Here is a 10,612-nt window from a genome sequence, read left to right on the forward strand (position 1 = left end):
TACCATGACTATGAGATATGATAGATGGATGTCAAAACCGCCTTTCTGAATGGAAACCTGCTTGAGGATGTGTACATGACACAACCTGAGGGTTTTGTAGATCCACAGCATACTAGCAGAGTATGCAAGCTGCATAGGTCCATTTATGGACTAAAGCAAGCTTCTCGGAGTTGGAATCTTCGTTTCGATGATGCAATCAAACAGTTTGGTTTCATCAAGAACGAAGATGAGCCTTGTGTCTACAAGAAGGTTGTAGGGGATATAGTTGTCTTCCTCATATTGTATGTGGATGACATACTACTCATTGGGAAGGACATCCCTATGCTTCAGTCTGTCAAGACCTGGCTAGGGAGTTGCTTCTCAATGAAGGACTTAGGTGAGGCATCTCGTATTCTAGGGATACAGATCTATAGAGATAGATCTAAGAGATTGCTTGGCCTAAGTCAGAGTACATACATTGACAAGGTACTCCTTCGGTTTGCCATGCAGAACTCCAAGAAGGGATTTCTGCCGATGTCACATGGCGTGAGTCTTTCGAAGACTCAAGGTCCCTCTTCTAGAGAGGAGAGAGACCGCATGGATCAGATCCCTTATGCCTCAGCCATAGGATCGATCATGTATGCCATGCTATGTACTCGACCTGATGTCTCGTATGCTTTGAGCATGACGAGCAGATACCAGTCAGATCAGGTGAAAGTCACTGGATAGCGGTCAAGAATATTCTTAAGTACTTAAGAAGGACTAAAGAATATTTCTTGATATATGGAGGCAATGATGAGCTAGCTATAAAGGGTTACAGTGATGCTAGCTTCCAGACCGACCAGGATGACTATAGATCGCAGTCGGGGTTCGTATTTTGCATTAATGGTGGTGCTGTCAGCTGGAAGAGTTCGAAGCAGGATACAGTAGCTGATTCTACAACAGAAGCTGCTGCATCAGAGGCAGCAAAGGAGGCAGTTTGGATCCGCAAGTTCATCACTGAACTTGGGGTGGTTCCTAGCATTGCTGACCCCATTGAGCTCTATTGTGACAACAATGGAGCTATAGCACAGGCGAAGGAACCTCGCTCACACCAGCGGACCAAACACATACTACGGCGCTTCCATCTCATTCGAGAGATCATCGAGAGAGGAGATGTGAAGATTTGCAGAGTACCTACAGAGGCTAACATCGCAGATCCCTTGACCAAGGCTTTGGCACAGAAGAAGCATGATGGTCACACTAGGTCATTTGGGCTTAGAGCCTACACTGATTGGCACTAGTGCTAGTGGGAGATTGTTAGCTAGAGCCCTAGAGCCAATCATTTGATGATTGTATTTTGGACTTATTCTATCATATTCTATATAAATAAAGGCATTTGGATTTTGGTTATTATACTTACTTGTATTTGTACCAAATAAACTAAGTATAATAATGTCCTTGAGTAGATGGTTCTCACCTATATCAATCGGTTAGTTGAACCGATAGTGAGATGATATAGGGAACACTACTCTAAATCATTCCTAGTCGAGTATTAACGTTCAGGGATAATGTTAATGCAAAAAGACTAGCATGTAGGTCAACTCGATGACTTGATCTCACAAGTCATGGATATGGAGATATCAAGTTGACACATGGGTATGCATTGGAGAATGTATACTGAATGACCCGCCATGAGAAAGTATCTGTTGGATCGAGACGCGCTAGAGGGGGGGGTGAATAGCGCTCGCGGCTATTTTGATCGTATCGGAATAGTAAAACTATCAAAGTAAATATACGCAGCGGAAATAATGAATGCAATCACAGAGGGACACAAGAAGTTTTACTTCGTTCGGAGCCTAGGTCGACTCCTACTCGAAGGCCCGCGATCCTTGATCGCTTTCGGTGGGCAACACTTATAAGTACGAAAAAGAGTACAAGATTTACAATTAGTACAGTAATTAAAAACAAGTATACCGACGACAGAATCGTAATCTCGAAGCTCCTGGTCGTCGTGGACTCGTAACATCACTTCAGGGTCGTTGATTGAGCAACACGCAGCACAAGGATCGCTTGGAAGTTGTTATTGTTCAATGCTGCTCGAAGTCCCCTTATAAAGGGCATCCAAGGCGCCTTGAAGGCCTCTAAAGGCGCCTTCAAGGCTCCGAGTCCACCGTGCAGATGAGCGCTGACCAGTTTGCGCTTATCACCTTTGAGGGCGCCTTCAAGGGCCTTCAAGGCGCCTTCCAAGGCGCCTTCAGAGCCAACTGAGGCGCCTTCAACCCTGTTTCGCGGTGTACCCGAGGCGCCTCCAAGCTCCATGGAGGCGCCTCGGACACTGTTCATCCGAGGAATTAGGTTGCTCCTTTGCACCTGCAAGATACGTTAGTCCCAAACACAATCCTGCAACACAAAGTTAGCACAATACACATGATAAATAAAGTATAGACAGTCTCCGGACTGTCCGAGTCTGACTTCGGGTTTCCGACCGGAAACCCTAGGTCGACCCGACGCCTACTGTTCCCTCTACGGGGAACGCATCCTCACCTACTCCACACAGGAGATTTACCTGTTGCCAGTCGATCCTCCAGATCGACTGGACTTTTGCTCAGTACTCGACGCTTCCGGACTTTCTGCTGGACATCCGCTTCCCGGCCAATCCAGTCTTTCACCTGGTTCGCGACACCAGGACTTTCCACCTAAGGTTACCACCCCCTAGGACTTTTGCCTGAAGACATCGACCTACCAAGACTTTCCGCATAGGGTTACCACCCCCTATGACCTAGGGTTACCACCCCCTAGGGTTTTCCCTTTGCCTAACCGCAGCTAGGACTTTCCTGAAATCCTCAAGTAGACTTGTTAGACTACCAAACATCTTAACTTTGAATTCTTTGCCATTATCAAAACACGAGTTCGATCGTCGGATGCTTCCCGCACCAACAATCTCCCCCTTTTTGATTATGGCAACTCAAATTCAAAGTTAAGTAAACAAACGAATAGACATTTTTAACACAGACAAATCTGCTAAGTATAGATGTCCAAAATAACTAAAGCAAATTTGCCTTATATGCTCTCCCTTAACTTTTGCTCCCCCTTAACTTTTGCTCCCCCTTAACTTTTTGTTTACATTTTTGCTACTCTCCCCCTTTGCCATATATCAAAAATGGGTAATAATAGATGTTTGATTGAGTTATACATGATTTTACTAAGGTTAACAGGTTAGCTAAGTTCAACAGGGTTTGAAAGTTAATGTCAATTGGAACTTAGTTTCAATAAAGTTTTAAGACAAGGTTATTCATTTAAGTTCAGTTGGTCCTTAAGTCCAAGCACAAGACATGTTCAATAGATTGATTTATTAGGTATCATAGCTATAAAGAGCAAAAACATTCTTTAAGAAGAAAATTGAGTATCCTTTACCAACTGTCTAACCTTTAGTTACTTGCTGATAGTCTACAGGACAATAGCTTTCACTAGGTTAGTCAAGTTAAGTTATTTTGGTCCAGATAGACTTGACTAGAGCTGGAGAGCTTAACTTGATTAATGTTTATTGCATATTTAATGCCCAGACTTATATTGATGCACAGATATAAGCATTCTTGAGTCCAGGCTATTCCCTATGCATCTCACACCGTTCTATGTTTGTCAATCACAATCAGGGTAAACTTAGGTGCTTTGTGAGATGCTCTAGCTTAATTCTAGGGGAACATGATATCTAGGGGGAAAACCTAGGCTAATTCCAAAATTTTGAAAACAATCTAGGAACTTGGGAAATTTGAAAATTATTTTTCCTAGAATTTGAAAAAAAATGATAAGTAAGTCCAGAAGTTTGAAGAAACTAGGAATTTGGAAATTTTGAAATTTTCTTAGAATTTGAAAAAAAAACAATGAGAGTTATTTTTTTAAAAAAATAAGAACACTACTCTACCCAACACATTCTTATTTGCCTTCTAAGTGCACTGAACTCAAGTTCAGGTAAGGGTTTTGTAAATATGTCAGCTAGGTTTGATTTGGACTCAACGTGGTTGAGTGCAATTTCACCTTTAGCTACATGGTCCCTTACAAAGTGGTGTTTTACCTCTATGTGTTTAGTCCTAGAGTGGTGAATAGGATTCTTGGTGAGATTAATTGAGCTGATATTATCAATGAAGATTTGTATATTTTTATACTCTAGTTGATATTCTTTTAACATATGCATCATCCATAGTAGTTGAGATGCACATTCTCCTAGAGCTATGTATTCAGCTTCTATGGTGGATAGAGCAACACAATGTTGCTTTCTGCTTGACCAACTTACTAGGCACTGACCTAGAATCTGGCAGCTACCACTTGTACTTTTTCTGTCTAGCTTGCACCCAGCATAGTCTGAGTCAGAATAACCGTAAAGGTCAAAGATGCAAGTTCTTGGATACCAAAGTCCTACATTTAGAGTTCCTTTAATATACCTAAGTATTCTTTTAACATAAGATAGGTGTGACTCTTTTGCACATGCTTGGTATCTTGCGCACATACCTACTGCAAACAATATGTCGGGTCGACTTGCAGTTAGATAGAGTAAGCTACCTATGGTACTTCTATAGTATTTTGAGTCAACTGGTTTTCCTTCAGGGTCAGAGTCAATGTTTATGTTGGTTGCCATTGGAGTATTTATAATTTTTGAATTTTCCATACAGAATTTTTTAATTAACTCTTTAGCATATTTAGTTTGATAAATGTAGATTCCATCTTTAGTTTGTTTAATTTGTAAGCCTAAGAAGAAATTAAGTTCTCCAACCATACTCATTTCAAATTCACTTTCCATTAATTTGACGAATTCTTTTAAGAATTTTGAATTGGTTGAACCAAAGATTATGTTGTCAACATAGATTTGGGCTATAAAGATGTCTTTTCCTATAGTTTTCACGAATAAAGTAGGATCGATTTGTCCTTGGTTAAATTCTTTGGATATTAAGTAATTAGATAATCTTTCATACCATGCTCTAGGGGCTTGTTTTAGTCCATATAGTGCCTTTTTTAATTTAAATACGTGATTAGGGTAGTCTATGTCTTCAAACCCTGGAGGTTGGCTTACGTAGACCTCTTCCTTGATAAAACCATTTAAAAAGGCTGACTTAATGTCCATTTGGTACAATTTGAATCCTTTATTGGCTGCATAGGCTAATAACATCCTAATGGACTCGAGTCTAGCTACTGGAGCATAAGTTTCATCATAGTCTAAGCCTTCGACTTGACTAAACCCTTTGGCTACTAACCTTGCTTTGTTTCTTACTATATCACCGTGATCATCCAACTTGTTCCTAAAAACCCATTTAGTGTCTATTATTGATTTATCTATGGGTTTAGGTACAAGGTGTTGGTCCCTTTGGAGGCCGGCAAGAGGGGAGGGATGAATTGCCCTACAAAATAAAACAAAAAAAAAACCCTTCTCGGATATTCAACTAACTTAAAAGAACTTGTAATTAAAAAGGCAGAGACTAATTAAAACAGAAAATAGACATAGAGGAATTACTTGGTTTGCAATCAGAGGATTGCTAATCCAAGGCAAAGAAGGCGCACTAATTGATTCTCCTCTGGGCGGAGTAGCCTCTTACAGCGTTGAAAGCACAGAAGGAAATAACACAAATGAAAGCACTGAATTACCAGTAGTTGCTTATAATGTACGGATCAGTACTTTATTTATAGTACTGGTCTGGGCGCCTGAAAGTGGTTCCGGGCGCCTCCGGGGGGATAAACTTTATCCCCCAACGGTCAGATTGCGAGAATCGCGATTCTGGTCAAAATCATGCTCCGGGCGCCCCGGAGCAAAAAGTCAACTGCGGTTGACTTTCTGTCCGGGATCACTTCTCCATTAAGTCCCAGTCTCGGTCCGGGTCTGTTCGCTCCGGCTCCGCTAGCTTGGGTGATCTCGTCCTTCCGGAATAGGGCTCACCCGAACCCATGTTCCGGCCTTCTCCTCGGTTTCTCATCCCTCGAGCGCCGCGCACGCTCTTCTCGTCCACCGGTGTACTCTTCCGCGGACACCTCGTCCCTCAGATGCACCGAGCCCGTCGGCTCTCTCCCGTGCCGTCCTTCTCGCTAGCCGCGTCTTCCGCTCGACTTCCTGTGTTCCTAAGCTCTTGCACACTTAGACACAAGGGTTAAACAAACGCAGGACCTAACTTAGCTTGTTTGATCACATTAAAACACCTTGGGGTTCCAACAATCTCCCCCTTTTTGATGTGAGCAACCCAAGTTAAGTTAGGGTAACCATATGCAATAAAGACAATTTATATTAAAATAAGTCCAAATATTTTTCAATTGAAAAATTATAGTACCTCCCCCTAGACTTAACATACTTCTCCCCCTTTGATCACATAAAAATTGGGGTTAAAAACAAGTCTAAGGTAAATTCAAACAAAAATATTTTGCAGATAAGAACAGTCATAAAAAAATTTAAGTTTAAAACTTATCTCAGCATTCCCAAAATTTTTTTTTCAAAATTTAAAAAAAAAATCTAAGTGAATATTCATAAGTAACAATTCTAAGTCAATTTTTTTTTTTAAATGATAAGGCAATTTTAAAAAAAATCTAAGTTAACTTTTAAAAAAAATTCTAAGTCAATTTTCATGAAAATTTCTAAGATAATAAAAAATTTCTAAGTTAAGTTAGAAAGTTTTTAAATATTTTCTAACACAAATTGAATAACTCTTTTAAAGCATTAAGTAATTTAAATTAATACTTTTTCAGTTAGTCAATTAAACTTTTCATTTCGATAGTTGGCTTCCAGGTCGTGGCGAGGCACTAGACCTTCTTGGTTATTGGAGCAACAACCACTTCCTTAGACAAAGCCTCATAAAGAAATTAGTTGTTTAATTTCCTTGCTAAAAATGCTAAGTCTGACTTTAATTTTAAGTTAAACAGGTTTTTGGAATCCAGTAAAGGTTCCTACCTACAGGATTAACCAAGTGTTTCCTAGGTATATAGATTTTTGATATATTTCTAATTTGACTTTGATGAAATCTATAATACCAATTTAAATTTCTAAAAGTAGGAATATTTGAACCATTAGATTTTTTCAATCTTTCTATTTCTTCTTTTAGTTTTTCATTTTCAATTTTCAAATTTTCAAAATCCTCTATAAGACATGATTTTGCCAAAATTCTCTTTGTTTCTAAAATTTCATTTTCTAATTTGGCATTTTTATTTTCTAATTTATACATGGATTTAGTCATCGCTTTGATACCAGAGTAAAGCTGATCAGGGGGTAAGAGGCATACCTCACTTACCATGTCGGACTTGAAGCCTGAATCTCCCCCTGCTTCACTGCTTTCATCCGAGGTCGCTCCCCCTTCATCGATGCTAGGTTCTGATATACTTTGTTTATCGTAGCTTGCCATTAGTGCTATCCCGGCATATTCTTGAGCTTCTGATTCGGATGAAGAAGTGTCGTCCCAAGTTGCTTTTAGGTTATGTTTCTTGGGAGACTTCCTTTTGGCCTTTTTGAGTTCTGGGCAGTCTTCTCTTAGGTGTCCCTCCTTCTGACACTGGTAGCACCGCACCTTTCTTCCACCTTTTTGATTCCTTTTATTCTGCATTTTAAATTTATTAGATCTAAAAAACTTTTTAAAATTTCTTACCATGTATGCTTCTTGATCGTCTTCGGAGTCTGACTCGAGTTCATCCTTCTGGGTTGCGTTGAGCGCCATAGTCTGGGTTGTATCCTTTGTCGTTCCTGCATACCTGGTTTCATGCAATTCAAGAGTAGAAAACAACTCTTCTAAAGTGCTTACCTCCAGGTCTTTTGAGATGTAGTAGGCGTCGACGATTGATGCCCATTCCGGAGTTCTCGGAAACGCGTTGAGCGCGTAGCGTATAGTGTCCCGGTTTGTTACCGTTTCACCAAGATTTTTGAGATTAGTAACTAGTTCTTTTACCTTTGCATGTAAACCGGCTACTTTCTCACCTTTCTCCAGACGGATGTTCATCAGTTTGTTGCGGAGGATGTCCCTTCTAGCGAGCTTTGCTTCGGACGTGCCTTCGTGGAGTTCCAAGAACTTCTCCCAAAGTTCTTTAGCAGATGAATAGTTTCCGATGCGGTTGACCTCTTGAGGCGGTAAAACGCTCAGCAGGTGATGTTCCGCACGACTGTTTGCTACTGACTCATTCTGCTCCTTCTTTGTCCAATCGCTCTCTTCTTTTTCTTTTCCATCTTTATCTATTGGAGCTACAAAATCATATTTCATGATAAACCGAATTTCAAAATCTGTTTTTAGGAATACCTCGATACGACGCTTCCAGTCTGCGAAGTTTCCCTCGAATTTTGGTGGAACAATGCTTGGTCCGGCCATCTTTGTTGCTTCGATCGGCGGTTAGTCCTCCTGAAGCGCCTTGTTGGCCCCTTTGGAGGCCGGCAAGAGGGGAGGGGTGAATTGCCCTACAAAATAAAACAAAAAAAAAACCCTTCTCGGATATTCAACTAACTTAAAAGAACTTGTAATTAAAAAGGCAGAGACTAATTAAAAAAGAAAATAGACACAGAGGAATTACTTGGTTTGCAATCAGAGGATTGCTAATCCAAGGCAAAGAAGGCGCACTAATTGATTCTCCTCTGGGCGGAGTAGCCTCTTACAGCGTTGAAAGCACAGAAGGAAATAACACAAATGAAAGCACTGAATTACCAGTAGTTGCTTTTAATGTACGGATCAGTACTTTATTTATAGTACTGGTCCGGCCGCCCCCGGGGGGATAAACTTTATCCCCCAACGGTCAGATTGCGAGAATCGCGATTCTGGTCAAAATCATGCTCCGGGCGCCCCTGACAGCTCCGGGCGCCCCGGAGCAAAAAGTCAACTGCGGTTGACTTTTTGTCCGGGATCACTTCTCCGTTAAGTCCCAGTCTCGGTCCGGGTCTGTTCGCTCCGGCTCCGCTAGCTTGGGTGATCTCGGCCTTCCGGAATAGGGCTCACCCGAACCCATGTTCCGGCCTTCTCCTCGAGCAGCCTTCCTTCCCGGTTTCTCGTCCCTCGAGCGCCGCGCACGCTCTTCTCGTCCACCGGTGTACTCTTCCGCGGACACCTCGTCCCTCAGACGCACCGAGCCCGTCGGCTCTCTCCCGTGCCGTCCTTCTCGCTAGCCGCGTCTTCCGCTCGACTTCCTGTGTTCCTAAGCTCCTGTACACTTAGACACAAGGGTTAAACAAACGCAGGATGTAACTTAGCTTGTTTGATCACATCAAAACACCTGGGGTTCCAACACAAGGTCCCAGACTTGGTTTCTCTCAAATTGGGCTAATTCTTCCTGCATCGCAATGATCCAGTCTGGATCAGGCAGGGCTTCTTCTATAGTTTTAGGTTCAATTTTAGAAATTAGAGCAATCTGACTAAGGTTTCTATAGGATGATCTAGTTCTGACTCCTAGGTTTGGGTCACCCAAAATTTGGTCAGGTGGGTGAGAGGTGCTTATTCTAGTTGGTCTTATTTGTGAGTCAGAAACTGGTTCTTCTGACTCATTAAGATTAGGTTGGATTTCATCATCGTTTGCTGCTCTTGGATTAGTGCCAATATTTTCATTTATATTAGGTAAATTGTTTTCTTCATCAAATATTACATTAGTTGTTTCTTCAACTTTCAAGGTATTTTGATTAAATACTCTAAAGGCTCTACTGGTAGAGGAGTATCCTAAGAATATTCCTTGGTTTTATTTGGGTGTAAATTTTCCTAAGTAATCTTTAGTATTTAAAATGTGAACTTTACACCCAAATACTTTTAGATAGTTTAGATTGGGAATTTTATTATAGTAGAGTCCATATGCTGTTTTATTGTGAAATTTATTAATTAAAATTCTGTTTTGAATGTAATTTGCAGTATTTATCGCTTCAGCCCAAAATTGATGATTTAAGTGATATTCATTTAACATAGTTCTAGCTGCTTCTTGTAATGTTCTATTTTTACGTTCCACTAGTCCATTTTGTTGGGGGGTTCTAGGACATGAAAATTCATCTTGGTATCCATTTATTTTACAAAATTGGGTGAACTTATGATTTTCAAATTCCCCTCCGTGATCACTTCTTATTCTTTTAATTTTAGTATCTTTTTCATTTTCCGTTAAGTTGCAAAAATTACTAAATATTTCATAGGTTTCATCTTTTGTTTTTAGAAATTTTACCCAAGTGTACCTAGAGTAGTCATCAATTATTACTAAGCAATATTGGTTCCTGTTTAGTGATTTGGCTCCATGTGAATCAAATAGATCAAGGTGAATGAGCTCAAGTATGGTGTTGGATCTTTCTAGGTTAGTTGACTTGTTGGTTGACTTGGTTTGTTTTCCTTTTTGACATGCATCACAGATTGAATTTTCAATAAATTTTAATTTGGGCAAACCTCTAACTAGAACATTTTGACTCATTTTTGAAATAAGTCTTGTGTGTGTGTGACCCAGCCTTCTGTGCCACAGTTGGGTTTCCTCTTGCTGTGTCAGGAGACACTTTATTGAGGATATTGATAAATCAATTGTGTAGATGTTATTTTTTCTAAGTCCCTTAAGTTTAATTTCTGGATTTTCAATATTTTTAACTAGACATCCAGATTTATCGAAATTAACTAGGTATCCGCTGTCACACAATTGACTTATACTTAGTAAATTAAAGTTAAAATTTTCAACCAATAAAACATTTCGAATA

The sequence above is a fragment of the Zingiber officinale genome, chromosome 7A (assembly GCF_018446385.1).
Source record: "Zingiber officinale cultivar Zhangliang chromosome 7A, Zo_v1.1, whole genome shotgun sequence".
NCBI classification, from domain to species: Eukaryota; Viridiplantae; Streptophyta; class Magnoliopsida; order Zingiberales; family Zingiberaceae; genus Zingiber; species Zingiber officinale.